The 19,683-nt window shown below is 46.7% G+C and overlaps 1 protein-coding gene across 2 annotated transcripts in view; it reads left to right on the top strand.

Annotated features, from left to right (window-relative positions):
* Positions 1-1,859: 1,859 nt before the first annotated feature.
* Positions 1,860-19,683, top strand: part of naf1 (nuclear assembly factor 1 homolog (S. cerevisiae)) — a 348,207-nt gene continuing 330,383 nt past the window's right edge. The window contains exon 1 of one of the 2 annotated variants that reach the window (XM_070865108.1): positions 1,860-1,914. The gene's annotated coding sequence lies outside the window, so the exon portion shown is untranslated. Of the gene's footprint in view, positions 1,915-18,300; positions 18,433-19,683 lie in introns of those variants that run through there. The other variant, XM_070865118.1, reaches the window with a different exon arrangement.

The following is a 19,683-nucleotide window of genomic DNA, read 5'->3' as shown; positions in this document are numbered from 1 at the left end:
CTGTGATCACAATAAGACTTTGGGGGGGGGGGAGGTGATGTCATATATTCAACCAGCATTGTAACCCATGTATAATCTGACCTAAGTTGTACACTGTGAGAACACTGACCACTAGGTGATGAACTTGTGGGAGACAATCCTAACCTAGACCTTCAGATATAAAAGGGGAAGCTCCACCCACTTTCATCACTTGAGTGCTATGAAATAAAGGACAGGTCACAGACTGACCTTCTCTCAAGCATGGGCCTCGTGTGCATTTATACTGTATAGTAAGGACATATGAGGGTTGACTTATGAGGAAAGGTTGAGTAGGTTGGGCCTCTACTCATTGGAATTCAGAAGAATGAGAGGTGATCTTATCGAAACGTATAAGATTATGAAGTGGCTTGACAAGGTGTATGCAGAGGATGTTTCCACTGATGGGGGAGTCCAGAACTAGAGGGCATGATAGAATAAGAGGCCGCCCATTTAAAACAGAGATGAGGAGAAATTTCTTCTCTCAGAGGGTTGTAAATCTGTGGAATTTGCTGCCTCAGAGAGCTGTGGAAGCTGGGACATTGAATAAATTTAAGACAGAAATAGACAGTTTCTTAAATGATAAAGTGATAAGGGGTTATGGGGAACCGGCGAGGAAGTGGAGCTGAATCCATGATCAGAGCTTATTGAATGGCGGAGCAGGCTCGAGGGGCCATATGGCCTACTCCTGATACTGTTTCTTATGTTCTAATTTGCAACAAGACTATTTGTGTTTAATAACTTAATCTGTAGGTGAGTTGCATTCTTCAGTGAAATAGATTGTAAAAGTGCCAGTCATTCTCTTATTTGACTAGTCACATTCAGATAGCTGATGAAGTCATACATAAAATGATAGGCAGCCTATATCCTTTGGAATTTGCAGTAGTCTCTGTGCATGTTATACTAACTCCCATGGAAGATTTGACAATAAGACTTTAAATGATGAACAAGATTGACTAATTAATAAAACTAGTACTTCCCCAAGTAATTATTCCATATCACAGGCAGTTCTGCAAAGTTGGTGCGATCATTTTCTTTTAAAAATATCAAGCAGTTCTATGTAGATGGTAATAATGGTGTTGTACATTATAATACCAATGCATGACACTGCAATGTGGATTTCACAAATCTCAACAATGTTCTCTTTTTGTGGAGATAATTCCAAATTAATGGAGACATTTCAAGCCATTTTACATACTTATCAGCTAGAGATGGCAGCTCTATCTGCCATTCATCACCAATTTTGCTCGACAGACATCTCACTGCTCGTAAGTCATTTCAGCATCCATATTAATATTAATGCATCAACATCACAAGATGTAGAAATGGGAGAAAACTGGTATGCAATTAAAAAAAAAGACACTTTATGCCCATTTAAATTGAAAACATACAACCTACCCAAAAATATGGTTTGTAGACTGTCCTGCCCAAAACTGGACAGATGGCAATAGTTGCTAAGTGTGTGCAGATTTAATTTCATAGTATTCCAATAATTATTTGTAATTTTTAATGGTTATGTCTTCATCTTATAATTTGCATTCTTCTTCTCCACCCCTTGGGTTTTTTCAATTAACATTCACTTTTTTTGGTGAAAACAATCTGCACGTCTCACAGTTTTAAAAAAAAGTAACTGCATTCATTCAACGAGTGTTGGAAATGCAGTTGCTCTGACTGCAGCGAGGCCCCGCCCCGGGCCGGGAGCGCGCCGGCTCGGCCCCGCCCCGGCTCGGCCCCGCCCCGGGCCGGGAGCGCGCCGGCTCGGCCCCGCCCCGGGCCGGGAGCGCGCCGGCTCCCTCCATTGCTCACGTCCTCTGTCACGTGCCGAATTCGTGACGTCTAAATACGCGACAACACACGCGTGGCCAGAGCGGGAGGGAGGTGAGGGAAAGCGCCGCCCGGGTAAGACACATTAGCTAATATAAAGTTACATGTAGCACGTTGCTCCACGTCTTTACAGCAACCTGGCCAGACTCTCGGCCGTGTCGTGTTTCGCATGTTTTGTTTATATAGCGAGCAGCAAAAATAAGACTTCCTTGTTTTTAAATTGTGAAAAGATTGCTGCCATGCTCTGTTTACTTGTACACAGACGAGATGATGGCTTGCAGCACATGGTGCTGCATGCTGCTGTTATGTAATAAATACTCAACTATCGGTAGTGTGGCACAAACTCTTTCATTTCCAGTTATTTCTTTTCAATGACATGGATTTCCAAAAAGTGTTTGATAAATTGCTGCACAATAAATAGGCTTGCCAGCAAAGTTGCCAGCCCATGGAATAAAAGGGTCCGTGGCAGCATAGATATGAAATTGGCTAAGTAACAGGAAATGGAGAGTAGTGGTGAACCGCTTTTTGGATATACACTGGTGTTCCCCAGGACTATGACCACTGCTTTTCTTGATATATATTGAATTGGATTGGGTATACAGACACTCTTCAAAATTTGCATAAGACACAAAACTTAGAAGTGTAGTGAACCGTGAGGAAGATAGTGAGATAGTGATCGACTTCAAGAAGACACAGGCTGGTGGAATGGGCAACCATGTGGCAGATGAAATTTAACGCAGAAAATTGTGAAGTGATACATTTTGGTAGGAAGAACGAGGAGAGGCAGTATAAACTAAAGGGTACAATTCTAAAGCGGGTGTGTGAACAGAGAAACCTGGGGGTATATGTGCACAAATCGTTGAAGGTTGAGAAAGCGGTTAAAAAAGCTCACATGATCCTGGGTTTCATAAATAGAGGTATAGTTTACAAAAGCAAGGAAGTTATGATTGACCTTTATAAAACACTGATTCGGCCTCAACTGGAGTATTGTGTCCAATTCTGGGCACTGCACTTCAGGAATAATGTGAAGACCTTAGAGAGGGTGCAGAAATGATTTACAAGAATGTTTCCAGGGATGAGGGACTTCAGTTATGTGGATAGACTGGGGAAGCTGGGATTGTTCTCCTTTAGAACAGAGAAGGTTGAGAGGAGATTTGATAGAGGTGTTGACAATCATGAGGGATCGAGATAGAATAGATAAAGAGAAACTGCTTCCTTTGGAGAGTTGAGAACCAAAGGCCACAGATTTAAGGTGATTGGCAGAAGAACCAAAGGTGACATGAGGAAAAATAATTTAAAACAATGAGGGGTTATGATCTGGCAAGTAGTGCCTGAAAAGGTGGTGGAGGCAGATTCAATCGTGGCTTTTAAAAGGAAATTGGATAAATACCTGATGTAAAAAATTTGCAGGGCTACAGGGAAACGACAGTGGAGTGGGACCAGCTGAAGTACAATTGCAGGGATCTGGCACAGGCTCTTCGGGCCTTCTGTGTTGGAACCATTCAATAATTCTATGACCAAAGTACCCATCATTTTCTATCCAGTGCTACTGAGGCTTCTCCTTTCCTGCAACCCCATTACTGAGGCATTCCAGTTCCTAATAGCAAAGTTACTGTTTAATACAGCAATACCAACATATGCTTTTTTCAGTTGTGAGTTCATTTGACAACCAGAGGACTTAGATTTAAGTTGATTGGCAGAAGAACCAAAGGCGACATGAGGTAAAATATTTTTATGCATCAAGTGGTTAGGAACTAGAATGCACTGACTGAAAGGATGTTGGCGGAAGATTTAATTGTGGCTTTCAAAATGGAATTGAATAAGTACCTGAAGGAAAATAATTTGCAGGGCTACGGGGGAGTGGGACTAGCTGAAGTGCTCTTGCAGAGAGCAGGAATTGGTACGTCGGGCTTAATGGACTCCTGTGTTGTAACCTATTAGAGACCATAAAGGTAATCACTGTGGAGGTGGAAGATGTGGGTATGGTTCTTGTGTATGAATAAGGAGTCTGACTAGATACTGTGAGCTCAAAGTAAAGTGTGACCGTAGTCTTTTATTGCAGGTCTCCAGAGTGCCTCTCCAGCCTGTGAGGCCTCCTTAAGTACAGGTACTCCCAAGGGATTCTGGGATCCCTTGGGATTCCGGGGGATGAGCCCTCTGGTGGTTGCACAAGGTATATACAGGTTTACATATATAATAACTATTTACAAGGTGAGTCGATCTGGGGCCTTTCTTTTCCTGGTTGATCGTCTTGTTGAAAATGCTGGTTTTGGTGAATTGTTTGTTGGGCCCTCGCTGGGCAGCTGGCCTTGCTGAGCTGTCTGGTGTGATGAGTCCTGCTGGGCTGCTGCAGGTGATGGGTTCTGCTTTGTGGTCAACCGTGGTGTCGGTTGCCACTGTTGTGTATATTGGGGGTCAAAAAAGGTAGGGTCCAAGGTGGGTTGCTCTGGATAATCCGTGAATCTGAGTTTGATTTGTTTCCGGTGGATGAATCCATTTGAAAGTTTGACCCGAACACCCTACTCCCCTCTTTGGCCACAACAGTGTGGGAAGCCACTTGGGACCTTGTCCATAGTTCAACACAAATACAGGATCATTAATTTCAATTTCGCGTGACACGTTTGCGCTATCATGATATGTACTTTGTTGAAGCCGCCTGCTCTCTTACCTGTTCATGTAGATCAGGATGGACTAACGAGAGCTTTGTCTTAAGTGCCCTTTTCATGAGCAGTTCAGCGGGTGGAACCCGTGGGGTCTCGTGCGATAGCTAAGCAGGACTTGGGATAGGTGAGCCTTCAGTTACCCTCTTCAAGCTCTGCTTGATGGTTTGCACTGCTCTCTTTGTCTGACCATTGGATGCTGGTTTGAACGGGGCAGATGTAACATGTTTGATCCCATTATGAGTCATTAACTCTTTGAACTCGGCACTGGTGAAACATGGCCCGTTGTCGCTCACAAGGACATTAGGCAGGCCGTGCATGGCAAACATGGCTCGCAGGCTTTCAGTAGTGGCAGCGGACGTGCTTGCCGACATTATCTCACATTCAATCCATTTGGAGTATGCATCTACAACCATTAGGAATATTTTACCCAAAAACGGGCCTGCATAGTCGTCATGGATCCTGGACTACGGTTTGGAGGGCCAAGACCATAAACTTAGTGGCGCCTCCCTGGGTGCATTGCTTAACTGCGAGCATGTGTTACTTTTGTGCACGTATCGATACCGGGCCACCACACGTGGGATCTGGCTATCGCTTTCATCATTACAATGCCTGGGTGAGTACTGTGGCGATCACTGATGAAAGTGTCCCCGCCCTTCTTGGAGACCACTACCCAATTACCCCACAGAAGGCAGTCTGCCTGTACTGACATTTCATCTTTGCACCGCTGGTATGGCTTTATCTCTTCCTGCATTTCCACTGGGACATTGGACCCAATTTTTTACTGGGGACAGTAAGGGGTCCTGGCTCGTCCAGGTTCTAATCTGTCGGGCTGTGATGGGTGATTGCTCACTCTCGAATGCTTCCATTACCATGACTAAATCTGCGGACTGTGCCATTTCTATCCCCATGGTGGGCAATGGCAACCTACTGAGAGCATCGGCACAGTTTTTTGTGCCTGGCCTGTGGCGGATGGCGTGAGCGCCCATCTCTGGATGCGGGCTGATGCATTCGTGTTTATCCCTTTACTTTCGGAAAAAAGGGATATCAGTGGCTTATGGTCAGTTTCCAATTCAAATTTGAGCCCAAACAGATATTGATGCATTTTCTTTACCCCATAAACATGCTTTCAATCATGCGGTAGGCTCTCTCAGCCTTAGACAGACTTCTGGATGCATAGGCAACGGGTTGCAATTTCCCAGATTCATTAGCTTGTTGCATGTACCCAAGATGTTGTCCTGGAAGACCACGGTGCGCGGGATGATTTCAGTAAGCTTTCCATGTTTCTCTGGAATATCACTGCGCCTGATTGAATCCCAAACGGGCATCTGTTGTAAATGAAGAGACCTTGTGCACATTGATGCAGGTGAGGCCCTTCCATGATTCCTCCAGCTCCTGCATCATGTAGTCTGAGTTCAAGTCCAGCTTCATGAACGTCTTTCCTCCCGCCAGCGTCGTAAAAAGGTCGTCAGCCTTGGGTAGTGGGTATTGATCCTGCAGGGAGAAACGATTGACAGTTACTTTGTAATCACCACAGATTCTGACGGTGCCATCTCCCTTGAGGACTGGCGGACTGGCCCACTCATTGAATTCGATCGGCGAAATGATGCCCTCTCTTTCAGCCGGTCCAGCTCAATCTCCACCCTCTCTCATCACATACGATACTGCTCTCGCCTTGTGATGGATGGGTCGCGCCCCCGGAATTAGGTGGATCTGCACTTTTGCTTCTTGGAACTTCCCGATGCCCGGTTCGAACAGCAAGGGGAACTTGTTTAAGACCTGGGCACACGAAGTGTCGTCAATGGACGAGTGTGCTCTGACAGCATCCCAGTTCCAGCGTATCTTTCCCAGCCAGTACCACCCAGAGTGGTAGCTTGTGCACCGCTCCATCGTAGGAGACTTTTACAGTCGCACTGCCGATTATGGGGATCAGTTCCTTTGTGTAAGTTCTCAGTTTAGTGCGAATGGGAGTCAGGACTGGCCTTGAGGCCTCGCTGCACCGCAATTTATCGAAAGTCTTTTTGCTCATGATGGACTGGCTCGTGCCCATGTCCCGTTCCATTGACACCGGGAGTCCATTTAACCCAACCTTCAGCATTATCTGGGGGCACTTTGTGGTAAATGTGTGCACCCCATGTATCTCTGCGTCCTCGGTCTGAGGCTCTGGTCGTCGTGATCCGCAGTGGATCTGTTCTCCTCTGTATCAGGGTTTGCAGCTCGCCTGAACATACGTTGGAGGTGTCCCATTGTTCCACAGCCCTTGCAAACGTACCCTTTGAAGCGGCATGAATGGAAACGATCACCCTCGCAGCGCCAACAAGGTTTTAATGGCCTTGCATTCATCACCCTTGATGGTGGACTCTGAGACATCTGCGGACGTGCAGCTGCAGGCATATGGGACCTGCTCTGTACGTTGCGATTTGAAAACAACATCACTTTGTTCACCGTACTTGTAGCAGCACTCGTGTGCTGAGAGATTTGCTTCGTATTGTCACTGGTGACAATGAACGCCTGGGCTATCGCTATGGCTTTACTCAAGGTTGGAGTCTCTACAGTCAAAAGTTTGCGAAGTATCACTTCATGGCCAATGCCAAGTATGAAGAAGTCCCTGAGCATGTGCTCCAAATGTCCTTCAAATTCACAATGTCCTGCAAGGCATCTCAGCTCGGCAACATAGCTCGCCACTTCCTGGCCTTCAGACCTTTTGTAGGTGTAGAACCAGTACCTCGCCATCAGAACGCCTTCCTTTGGGTTCAAATGCTCCTGGACCAGTGTGCACAAATCATCGTATGATTTCTCTGTGGGTTTCGCTGGAGGAAGCAGATTTTTCATGAGGCCATACGTTGGTGCCCTGCAGACAGTGAGGAGAATCTCCCTTCATTTGGCAGCGTTTGCTTCTCCTTCCAGCTCATTGGCCATGAAGTATTGGTCGAGTCGTTCCACGAAGATTTCCCAATCATCTCCCTCTGAAAATTTCTCTAGGATGCCTACTGATCTCTGCATTGTTGGGTTCGTCATCTGGATCTCGTCGCTAGTTGTTGTGTATGAATAAGGGGTCTGACTGGATACTGTGAGCTGAAGGTAAAGTGTGACCGTAGTCTTTTATTGCAGGTCTCCAGAGTGCCTCTCCAGCCTGTGAGGTCTCCTTAAGTACAGTGCTCCCAAGGGCGAAATATTAGATGAAAGAAACCTAGTGAGAGTGGAAGTATTAAGGGGTTTAGCAGCCTTGAAAGTGGATAAATCCCTAAGCCCGATTGAAATGTATCCCAGGCTGTTAAGTGAAGCAAAAGAGGAAATAGCAGAGGCTTTGACTATCGTTTTCCAATCCTAGTACCTTGTTTAAAAAGGGAGAACGGGATAGACCGAGTAATTACAGGCCAGTCAGCCTAACCTTGGTGGTGGGAAAATTCTTGGAAACATTTCTGAGGGACAAGATAAATCTTCATTTAGAACGACATGGATTAATCAAGGACAGTCAGCACGGATTTGTCAAGGGAAGGTCTTGTCTGACTAACTTGATTGAATTTTTTGAGGAGGGTCGATGAGGGTAGTGTATTTGATGTAGTATATATGGATTTTAGAAAGGTTTTTGATAAGGTCCCACATGGCAGACTGGTTAGGAAAGTAAAAGCCCATGGGATCCAGGGCAAAGTGGCAAGTTGGATCCAAAATTGGCTCAGAGGCAGGAAACAAAGAGTAATGGTTAATGGGTGTTTTTGTGACTGGAAGGCTATTTCCAGTTGGGTTCCGCAGGGCTTAGTAATCCCTTGCTTTTTGTGGTGTATATCAATGATTTAGACTTGAATGTAGTGGGTATAATTAAGAAGTTTGCAGATGATACTGGAATTGGCTGTGTGGTTGATAATGAAGAAGAAAGCTGTAGACTGCAGGAAGATATCAATCAACTGGTCAGGTGGGCAGAACAGTGGCACATGGAATTTATTCCAGGAAATGAGGTAATGCATTTTGAGAGGGCTAACAAGGCAAGGGAATACACATTAATTGATAGGACACTGAGAAGTGTTGAGGAACAAAGGGACCTTGGAGTGCATGTCCGCAGATCCCTGAAGGTAGCAGGCCAGGTACATAGGGCCCAAGTTTCCACACGATAAAAAACGGGCGCCCCTCCGAGCTGGGCGCCCGTTTTTCGCGCCTAAAACGGCGCCTAAAAAAAAAGCGCTATTCTCGAGCGCCCTGCAGCTCCTTGTCTGCCTGGCGTGGCGCCCAGGGGGGCGGAGCCTACACTTGCGCCGATTTTGTAAGTGGGAGGGGGCGGGTACCATTTAAATTAGTTTTTTTCCTGCCGGCAACGCTGCGCGTGCGCGTTGGAGCATGTGCGCACGCGCAGTGTGAAGGAAACATTGGCACTCGGCCATTTTTGTAGTTCTTTGTAGCTGTTTAATTTTTGAACATTTTTTTATAAAAGCACATTGCCCTTCCATGATCAGCACTGAGGCTTCTTGCAGCAGTGAGAAGCCTCAAAGTTGAGGCAGCCATTTCCCTCCCCACCCCCGCCCGCCGTCGGGAACGAACGGAATGGCTCCCCCCCCCTCCCCCTGCGGGAACGAACGGAACGGCTCCCCCCGCGGGAACGAACGGAACAGCCCCCCCCCCCCCCCTGCGGGAATGAACGGAACGGCTCCCTCCCCCCCCCCCCCCCCCAGCGGGAATGAACGATGGCTGAAGCACTCTCACACAGGTAGGAAGATGGTTTATTTAATCTTTTCTTTGCTTATAAATGTTTATTCAGGTTGGATTTGTTTGTATAATATTTGTAGAAGTATAAATAAGGATTTATTATAGAATTTAATGACTTCCCTTCCACCCCCCCCCCCCCCCCCACCTCGTTCTGGACGCCTAATTTGTAACCTGCGCCTGATTTTTTAATGTGTAGAACAGGTTTTTTCAGGCCTACAAAAATCTTCACTTGCTCCATTCTAAGTTAGTTTGGAGTACGTTTTCACTGTGGAAACTTTCAAATCAGGCGTCAGTGGCCGGACACGCCCCCTTTTGAAGAAAAAAATTCTGTTCCAAAGTAGAACTGTTCTACCTGACTAGAACTGCAGAAAAAAAAATGTGGAGAATTGCGATTTGTAAGATAGTCCGTTCTCCACCAGTTGCTCCTAAAAATCAGACGCAAATCATGTGGAAACTTGGGCCCATATTAAAGTGGTTAAGAAGGCATACAGAATACTTGCCTTTATTAGCCGAGGCATAGAATACAAGAGCAGGGATGTTATGCTTAAACTGTATAAAACATGAGTTAAGCCACAGCTAGAGTACTGTGTGCAGTTTTGGTCAGCACATTACAAGAAAGATGTGATTGCACTTGAGAGAGTGCAAAGGAGATTTACGAGGATGTTGCCTGGACTGGAGAATTTTAGCTGCGAGGAAAGATTGGACAAGCTGGGTTTGTTTTCTTCGGAACAGAGGAGGCTGAAAGGAGACCTTTATTGAAGAGTATAAATTATGAGGGGCCTAGACAGAGTGGATAGGATGGACCTATTTCCCTTAGCAGAGGGGACAACAATCTGCATATAGTGTTAAAGTAATTGGTAGAAGGTTTAGAGGGGATTTAAGGGGAAATTTCTCCTCCCAGAGAGTGGTGGGGATCTGGAACTCACTGCCTGAAAGGGTGCTCGAGGCAGAAACCTTCATCACATTTAAAAAGTGCATGGATGCGCACTTGAAGTGCCGTAAAGTACAGGGCCAAGGACCAAGAACTGGAAAGTGGGATTAGGCTGGATAGCTCTTTGTTGGCCGGTGCGGACATGATGGGCCGAAAAGGCCGCCTCCCGTGCTGTAAATTTCTATGATTCTAACCATTTTATGGGTTCAATTTTCCCCAGTGATTTGCGCCGTTCTTTTGGCGTGCACCGCTTTTTTTGGCCTAAATTTTTAAAATCCAAGTTTCCCCAATCTTTGTGCGCCAACGCAACTCATTTAATTACGATTTTTTTAGGTTAGTTTTTTTTGCGTCATAGGGAGCTTAACCTGATGTCCGCCAGTTTTTCATAATTATGGAAGTTGGTCCAATTTAAATTTCTCCTAGGACGGCATATGTGACCACTCCCAAAAAACCTGGGCATTTAAGAGGAATGTTAAAAAATCGGCGCTGAAAGACGCCATTGTTTTTATGCAAAGTTTTGGAGGGGGTCAAGATAACATAAATATCCATAATCATGCTTACATTTTTTAAACTTAAAACGCAGGAAATGGAACTTTAATGGAATTCTTTAAGTTTTCAATTTTTTCAAACTTACACTCCACATCCGAACGTCTCCAAACTGGGCTCAAGGGTAGGAGCATCGGCCGGCAGAATCGGTCCCTCGCTCGGACCTCCGGGGTAGGCTTGAAAAGAAGCCCGGGAGGGGTGGGGCACTGTGGAAGGCGAACGGAAGGCATGAGAAGCTTGCACTATGCATCAAATGAAGCCTGGCGCGGGGGGATTTCCCGATCGTTGTGTCTGCTCAGACCTGGGCGTGGTCCATACTAAGACATCGACCTTGGGGAGAGAGAACAAAGATTTGTCCTGCCTGTCGTTTTGAGCTTCTTGCAAAGGTACAATTTAATCATGGGGGCAATACTGACAATGCCATACTTTGTGCAAGCCTTCTGCATGATGGTGATGCGGCGGAGACAATTGATTCAACCTTATCACATGAGGAACCTCAGAGCACGTAGGTGATGGGCAGGTGGCCTTACCACATCTGGTATATCGAGACAGGCGGTTCATACCTGTACCTGAGTGATGCAGACTGTCAGATGGCTGCGTTTCCACAAAGAAGTTGTAACTGAGATCTGTGAGTTAGTAAAAGCAGACCTGCAACCTAGAAGCGTCAGGAGGACTGCTTTCTCAGTTCAACTGAAGGTTACAGCTGCACTTTCTTTCTATGCATCTGGACCGTTCCATGCTACAACTGGGGATGTATGTGCCATTTCTCAACATGCAACACATACCTGCATTTGGCAGGTGATTGCTGCACTATCTGCCTGGAGGAATGATTACATAAAGTTCCCCATGACCGCCCAGCAAATGTGCGAAAGGGCTGTGGGCTTCCCCAGGATTGCTGGCTTCCAAAGGTACAGGGCTGCATTGATTGTACCCACATTGCCTTGCGAGTACCCTTGGAGGATTCCGAGATGAACATGAACAGAAAGACTTCCACCCCATTAATGTGCAGGTCATGCGTGACGACATGCATCGTATCATGTCAGTTGATGCAAGATACCCAGGGAGTACCCATGATGCGTTCATCCTACGCGCGAGCGTTATATCTGCCATGTTTCAGCAGCAGCTAGAAGGGCAGAACTGGCTACTGGGAGACAAAGGGTACGGCCTCGCCACCTGGCTCATGACACCCCTACGCGTAACCCGGACGGAAGCTGAGTGGGAATACAACATGTTGCACATTGCGATGCGCAGCATAATAGAGAAGACCATTGGCATCTTGAAACAGCATTTCTGATGCCTGGAGCATTCTGGAGGCTACTTGCAATACACTCCTGAGGTTGTCGGTCAGTTCACTGTTGTGTGCTGCATAACTTAGCCATCATGAGGCAGCAGCAGCTGGTCGTGGAAGACCTACCTGAGGTGAGAGTGGCTGATGATAATGAGGAAGATGCAGAGGACGAGGAAGCCATGCAGCTACCTGAACCCGGAGCACGACGGCGGAGGAGGGCGGGCCGTCGTGACTAACGATTGCTCGAGCCTTGCGCCAGCAGCTCATCCGTGAACGCTTTGCTGCCTGAAGGTTCAGCGGCAACTTTTCCACATGGACCATGTTTACTGTTTGGACTTTTCAGTAATGTTGTGTTGTGTTAATGGAACATATGATAGAAATGATTCTTGTTTACTTCAAAAAGGTGTGAATAATGGAACAAATAATGTAATGATTCAGTTATAATCTAAAATATATTTTATTCAAAATGTTAACACTTGTTTGTACTTAAGTTAACTTTAATAAAACTATTCTTGTATCAAACTTTAAAGTTTTCAGTTAAGATCACTTACAACTTTAAGATCACAGACTTTTAAACTTGTAAATTCACAATTTACAAAAAAGTTAATTTGACAACAGTTACAACAGTAACAACAATAATAATAACAGCAACAATGAAAGACTGCACCTATCCCTCCTCCATCTTATTCTAAGACCACCCACTGCGCTTGGTCTTGGTGACTCCAACCCTGCCCGCAGGCGGTGGCGCAGCATTTCTTTGGTTGATACCAAGCTTATTCTTTTGAACATCTTGGGTAACGCGCATTTCTTGATAGGAGTCATAAGAACATAAGAAATATGAGCAGACCATATGGCCCCTCGAGCCTGCTGCGCCATTCAATAAGATCATGGCTGGTCTGATCATGGACTCAGCTCCACTTCCCTGCCCGCTCCCCATAACCCCTTATCCCCTTATCGTTTAAGAAACTGCCTATTTCTGTCTTAAATTTATTCAATGTCCGAGCCTTGAGGCAGCGAATGCCACAAATTTCTCCTTATCTCAGTTTTAAATGGGCGGCTCCTTATTCTAAGATGCCCTCTAGTTCTATTTACAAATGGATATACTTTGGAGGCAGTTCAGAGAAGGTTCACTAGGTTGATTCCGGGGATGAGGGGGTTGACTTATGAGGAAAGGTTGAGTAGGTTGGGCCTCTAATCATTGGAATTCAGAAGAATGAGAGGCGATCGTATCGAAACGTATAAGATTATGAGGGGGCTTGACGAGGTGGATGCAGAGAGGATGTCTCCCCTATCAGTGGAAACATCCTCCCTGCATCCACTTTGTCAAGCCCCCTCATAATCTTATACGTTTCGATAAGATCACCTCTCATTCTTCTGAATTCCAATAAGTAGAGGCCCAACCCCCTCATCCCTGGAATCTACCTAGTGAACCTTCTCTGAACTGCCTTCAAAGCAAGTATATCCTTTCGTAAATATGGAAACCAAAACTGCACGCAGTATTCCAGGTGTCTCCTCACCAATACCCTGTATAGCTGTAACAAGACTTCCCTGCTTTTATACTCCATCTCCTTTGCAACAAAGGCAAAGATTCCATTGGCCTTCCTGATCACTTGCTGTACCTGCATACTATCCTTTTGTGTTTCATGCACAAGTACCCCCAGATCCCGCTGTACTGCAGCATTTTGCAATCTTTCTCCATTTAAATAATAACTTGCTCTTTGGGTTTTTTTCTGCCAAAGTGCGTGACCTCGCACTTTCCAACATTATACTCCATCTGCCAAATTTTTGCCCACTCACAGCCTGTCTATGTCCTTTTGCAGGTTTTTGTGTCCTCACACATTGCTTTTTTTCCCATCTTTGTATCATTAGCAAACTTGGCTACGTTACACTAAGTCCCTTCTTCCAAGTCGTAATATAGATTGTAAACAGTTGAGGTCCCAGCACTAATCTCTGTTGCACCCCACTAGTTACTGATTGCCAACCGGAGAATGAACCATTTATCCCGACTCTGTTTTCTGTTAGTTAGCCAATCCTCTATCCATGCTAATATATTACCCCCCACCCCGTGAACTTTTTATCTTGTGCTGTAACCATTTATGTGGCACCTTGTCAAATGCCTTTTGAAAGTCCAAATACACCATATCCACTGGTTCCCTTTTTTCCACCCTGTTACATCTTCAAAGAATTCCAGCAAATTTGTCAAACATGTCTTCCCCTTCATAAATCCATGTTGACTGCCTGACCGAATTTTGCTGTCGGGGGGTGTGGGGCAGGCGGTAATGTGGAAGGCCCGACTTGGGCTTCTTCACAGCCGGGTTGGGGATTGGAGTGGGAGTGGCAGTTGATTCTGTCAATGAGCGCGGGGTCTGGGCATGTTCCCTATTGCAGCAGCTAACTCCGACATTCCCTCCCTCGTGTCCTGATGGTGTGTCAACTACCTGTAACATTCCCTCCTTCATATTCACTGACAGCGCATCAGCTGCCTGAGACATTCCCTCCCTCATGTTCCCGGATAGTGTTCCCAATCCTTGTGAGAGTGTTGTTACTTCTCCCGACCATCCCGATACCTCATCACCCACCCCACTGATGGTGTCCAGGAGTGATTGGGTAAGGTCAATGCTCTCCACACTCATTGCCATCATCTGAACCACATCTGTCGAGCTCTTCATCCTGGGTGTGGCTCGCTGCATTCCACTGGGACCCGCAGCCTCGGATGGTGGTGCCCTGGGTGTGCCTTGCTGCATCACACTGGGACCCACAGCCTGGGACAGTGGGGCCCTGTGTGTGCCTCGCTGCACCCCGCTGGGACTCGCAGCCTCGGACAGTGGGGCCCTGGGTGTGCCTCGCTGCATCCCACTGGAATCCCCACCAACACTCAAACCACTCAGGGAAGGGGCTGGCACCTTAATGGGCGGCACCTCCATCTGCTCCAGAGTCAGTACAATGGTGGGGCCTTCATCTATCCTCTCCTCTTCCCCCTCACCCCCATGCTCTTGGTCTGGAAGGTGGGATTGAAGGATTTTCTCCTCTCCAGGCTCGTCCGCGTCTGAATCTTGTTCTGCATCGTCAAGTTCTGCAAACTATAACAGAATAGACAAATGGTTAGCAGCAGAAGAGGGGGCAGGGTGGGTGGCATGAGTAGGCTCACACAGCACAGGCAGCAGGCTGATTTGAAGGACCATGGTGAATGATCACACATTGTACAAACCGAAGCATCCCCATGAACTGAAGCATGGCTAGGCAGCACAATACTTAACATTTAGCAAAGCCAGACTGTGGAATTTGCAGGACTTGCCCTCTCCCTCGAGTGTGGACCCCGCTTGTGCAGTGGTGGTTGCTTTGCTCGCATCAAAGCAGCGACTCTCTCTTCCAAGGGTGTTGGTGGCTGCAGATTTGCCGAGCCTCCTCCTGTTTAGTTCTGTCTCATTTGTTGTGCACCACTTTCCTCTGCAAAGATGAAAACATAACTTTTTAGAGAGGTAGGGGGAACATATATAGCTGGTCATACTTACAATATTACTTACACTAACTACTTGATCAAGGTCAAGCTACTTTTTGCACAGGCCTCCAGACCTCAGGGTGGTTACCATTGCACAGTAATCGTGGTTGACCCTTGCCACTGGATAAAGGCCTCGCTCTGTCAAGCCTGTGTGGTGGCTGATGTGCAATGGTCACTACACGTTAAAAAAATCCACACACAGGCATCGTCCACCCCCTCAATTGGAGTTCAGGACTGGAATATTGGGTCCTTCATTGAAACACCTGTGAACAAGCAAGTCATCCTTGTTTGAGGGACCGCCTATGATGATGGTTCCAGCGTATCTTCATTTCTTTTGGTGGAACTTTTATGTGACCTCTGCTGGTGCCCTCAATCATAGTAACTAGTGTCTCCACTTCATCCTGTAAGAAATTCTTGGTCCTTGTATTGTGTTGCATCTTGTATTCAGCTCCCATTTTTCCAATCCGAATTAAAGTTCTCTCACACAACTGGCTCTTTAAAAATAGCCGCATGCTGACTGGGAGCTGCCCATAGCAATCAGGCCTTTTTTTTTTCTCCACGCATGCGCAAAAGGGCCAGCATCGTTTTGTTGGTGCAGACATTAGGCTCTGCCCCCCCCCCCCCCCCCCCCCCCAAGGCTACAGGACAGGCTGCGCGGCGACAATTTCAAAAAATAGAACGAGGAAACTTGCTACTTTTTATTTTGGAGTAGTTGGGGCCAAGAAAAATTAGCGTAACTGGCAATATGCCAAAAACCGGCAGTGGGGAAAATTGAGCCCATTCTAATGTTTGATGCAGACAAAAAGGCCCCAAGTTTCCACACGCAGCAAAACAGGCGCCCCTCCGAGCTGGGCGCCCGTTTTCGCGCCGAAAACGGCGCCTGAAAAAAACCGCGCTATTCTCGAGCGCTTTGCAGCTCGATGTCAGCTTGGCGTGGTGCCCAGGGGGCAGAGCCTACCACTCGCGCCGATTTTGTAACTAGGAGGGGGCGGGTACCATTTAAATGAGTTTTTTTCGTGCCGGCAACCCTGCGCGTGTGCGTTGGAGCGTTCGCGCATGCGCAGTGTGAAGGAAACATTGTCACTCGGCCATTTTTGTCGTTCTTTGTAGTTGTTCAATTTTTAACATTTTTTAATAAAACCACATTGCCCTTCCATGATCAGCACTGAGGCTTCTTGCAGCAGTGAGAAGGCTGCAGGAAGCCTTAGAAGTTGAGGCAGCCGTTTCCCGACGGGCCCGACCGACGGCAGGGGGGGCCTCCCCCCCCCCCTCCTGCCGTCAGGAATGGCTGCCTCAACTTCTGAGGCTTCCTGCAGCCTTCTCACTGCCTCCCCCACGCTGCTGTCGGTCGGGCCCTCACTGCCCCCCCCCCCCCCCCCCCCCCCCGCCTTCGGGAACGACTGCCTTCCCCCCCGCTGCCGTCGGTCGGGCCCTCACTGCCTCCCTCCCCCCCCCCCCGCCTTCGGGAACAATTGCCTCCCCCCCGCTGCCGTCGGGCCCTCACTGCCCCCCCCCCCCCCCCCCGCCTTCGGGAACGACTGCCTTCCCCCCGCTGCCGTCGGTCGGGCCCTCACTGCCTCCCTTCCCCCCCCCCCTGCCGTCGGGAATGGCTGCCTCCTCCCTGCCTTTCCCCCGCTGCTGTCGGGAACTGCTGCCTCCTCCCACGCCCTGCCGTCGGGAACGGCTGCCTCAACTTGAGGCTTCCTGCAGCATTCTCCCTGCCTGAAGCACTTTCACACAGGTAGGAACATGGTTTATTTAATCTTTTCTTTGCTTATAAATTTTTATTCAGGTTGGAATTATTTGTATAATATTTGTATAAGTATAACTAAGGATTTATTGTAGAATGTAATGACTTCCCTTCCCCCCCCCACCCCCCCACCTCGTTCCGGACGCCTAATTTGTAACCTGCGCCTGATTTTTTAATGTGTAGACAAGGTTTTTTCAGGCCTACAAAAATCTTCACTTGCTCCATTCTAAGTTAGTTTGGAGTACGTTTTCACTGTGGAAACTTTCAAATCAGGCGTCAGTGGCCGGACACGCCCCCTTTTTGAAAAAAAAATTCTGTTCAAAAGTGAAACTGTTCTACATGACTAGAACTGCAGAAAACTTAAACGTGGAGAATTGCGATTTCTAAGATACTCCGTTCTCCACCAGTTGCTCCTAAAAATCAGGAGCAAATCATGTGGAAACTTGGGGCCAATGAGTGGGAAGTAATAGTTACTATATAATGTTGCTCACAACAAGTTGGATGACATGCTAGTTTATAAATGCCACATCATACCATGCAACGTAGATGTATTTTGTTGCTCAGTTGAAGCTGTGCCCCATGTGCGCAGAGAGGATGTTTCCACTAATGGGAGCGACTAGAACTAGTGGCCATAATCTTAGAATAATAGGCCGCCCATTTAAAACTGAGATGAGGAGAACTTTCTTCTCAGAGGGGTTGCAAATCTGTGGAATTTGCTGCCTCGGAGAGCTGTGGAAGCTGGGACATTGAATAAATTTAATACAGAAATAGACAGTTTCTTAAATGATAAGGGATTATGAGGAGCGGGCAGGGAAGTGGACCTGAGTCCATGATCGGATTAGCCATGATTGTATTAAATGGCGGAGCAGGCTCGAGTGGCCGTATGGCCTACTCCTGCTCCTATTTCTTATGAATAACATTTGAATGACCCGAACGGGGATCAAACCCTCGACCCTGGCGTTATCAACATCATGCTCTAACCAACAGAGTTCTTATGTTCTTATTACAGCTGTAAAGCTTAATCGATGATCAGACTGTAATTGATCATCAGGTGACAGTACATAACCCTGGTTTTCTTTTAAATCACAGGTTACACACTTCTGGCTGTGGTGGCAAAATGATTGCTGTTATTTCTTCAAACTATATGCATAAACAGTGTTTTTATCGGAGACTTCAACTTTTACATGGACAGGGAGAAGCAAAACGGTTCCAGTCCCAAAGGCAGCTATTTTCTTGCGTATTCAAGACAGTTTTTTGGAACAATATGTTCTTGAACCAACAAGACAACAGGCTATAATAGATTTAGTGATGATGAATTAATCAACAATCTAACAAGGCAATACCTAGCTAACAATTATATAGGGCCCTGATGAGACCACACCTGGAGTATTATGTACAGTTTTGGTCTCCTTACCTAAGGAAGGGATATGCTTGCCTTGGAGGGTGTGCAACAAAGGTTCACTAGACAGATTCCTGGGAGGGGGGAGATTGTCCCATGAGGAGAGATTGAGAAGACTAGGTTTATATTCTGGAGCGTTTAGAAGAATGAGAGGTGATCTCAATTGAAACATATAAAATTCTTAGGGCTTGACAAGGTAGATGCTGGAAGACTGTTCCCGATGTTGGGGAAGTCCAGATCCAAGAGACACAGTCTAAGGATAAGGGGGAAGCCATTTCGGACTGAGATGAGGAGAAACTTCTTCAGTCAGAGAGTTGTTAACCTGTGGAATTCCCTGCCGCAGAGAGTTGTTGATGCCAGTTCATTGGATATATTCAAGAGGGAGTTGGATATAGCCCTTACGGCTAAAGGGATCAAGGGATATGGAGAGAGAGCAGGAAAGGGGTACTGAGGGAGTGATCAGCCATGATCTTATTAAATGGTGGTGCAGGCTCGAAGGGCCGAATGGGCTACTCCTACACCTATTTTCTATGTTTCTATGTCCAGAACCAGGGGGTCACAGCCTCAGAATAAGGAATCGGCCATTTAGGACTGAGATGAGGAGACACTTCTTCACTCGGACGGCGGTGAATCTTTGGAATTCTCTACCCCAGAGTGCTGTGGACTATATTCAAGACAGAGATTGATAGATTTTTGGATATCAAGGGAATCGAGGGATATGGGGATAGTGCGGGAAAGTGGAGTTGAGGTAGAAGATCAGCCATAATATTAAATGGCGGAGCAGGCTCGAGGGGCTGAATGGCCGCCTCTTGCTCCTATTTCGTATGTTCTTATTGCCATAACATTGAATTTGATATTGGGTTTGAGGGAGAAGAGTAATTTGCTAACTAAGGTAGGTAAGGTGGACTTTGGAGGGATGAGGCAGAAATTGACCACAATAGACTAAGCAGAACTATTAACTGACAAATGTACAGATAAGCAGTGGGAGATGTTCAAAGAAAGTATTTTTAGGATACAAGACCTGTCGATAGCCCAAAAGGACAAGAGCCCTACTTTGTAAATAAAAAAACCTT

The sequence above is a fragment of the Pristiophorus japonicus genome, chromosome 2, assembly GCF_044704955.1.
Source record: "Pristiophorus japonicus isolate sPriJap1 chromosome 2, sPriJap1.hap1, whole genome shotgun sequence".
Taxonomy (NCBI): domain Eukaryota; kingdom Metazoa; phylum Chordata; class Chondrichthyes; family Pristiophoridae; genus Pristiophorus; species Pristiophorus japonicus.
The sequence above is the reverse complement of the archived record's forward strand: the minus strand, read 5'-3'. Positions and strand labels throughout refer to the sequence as shown.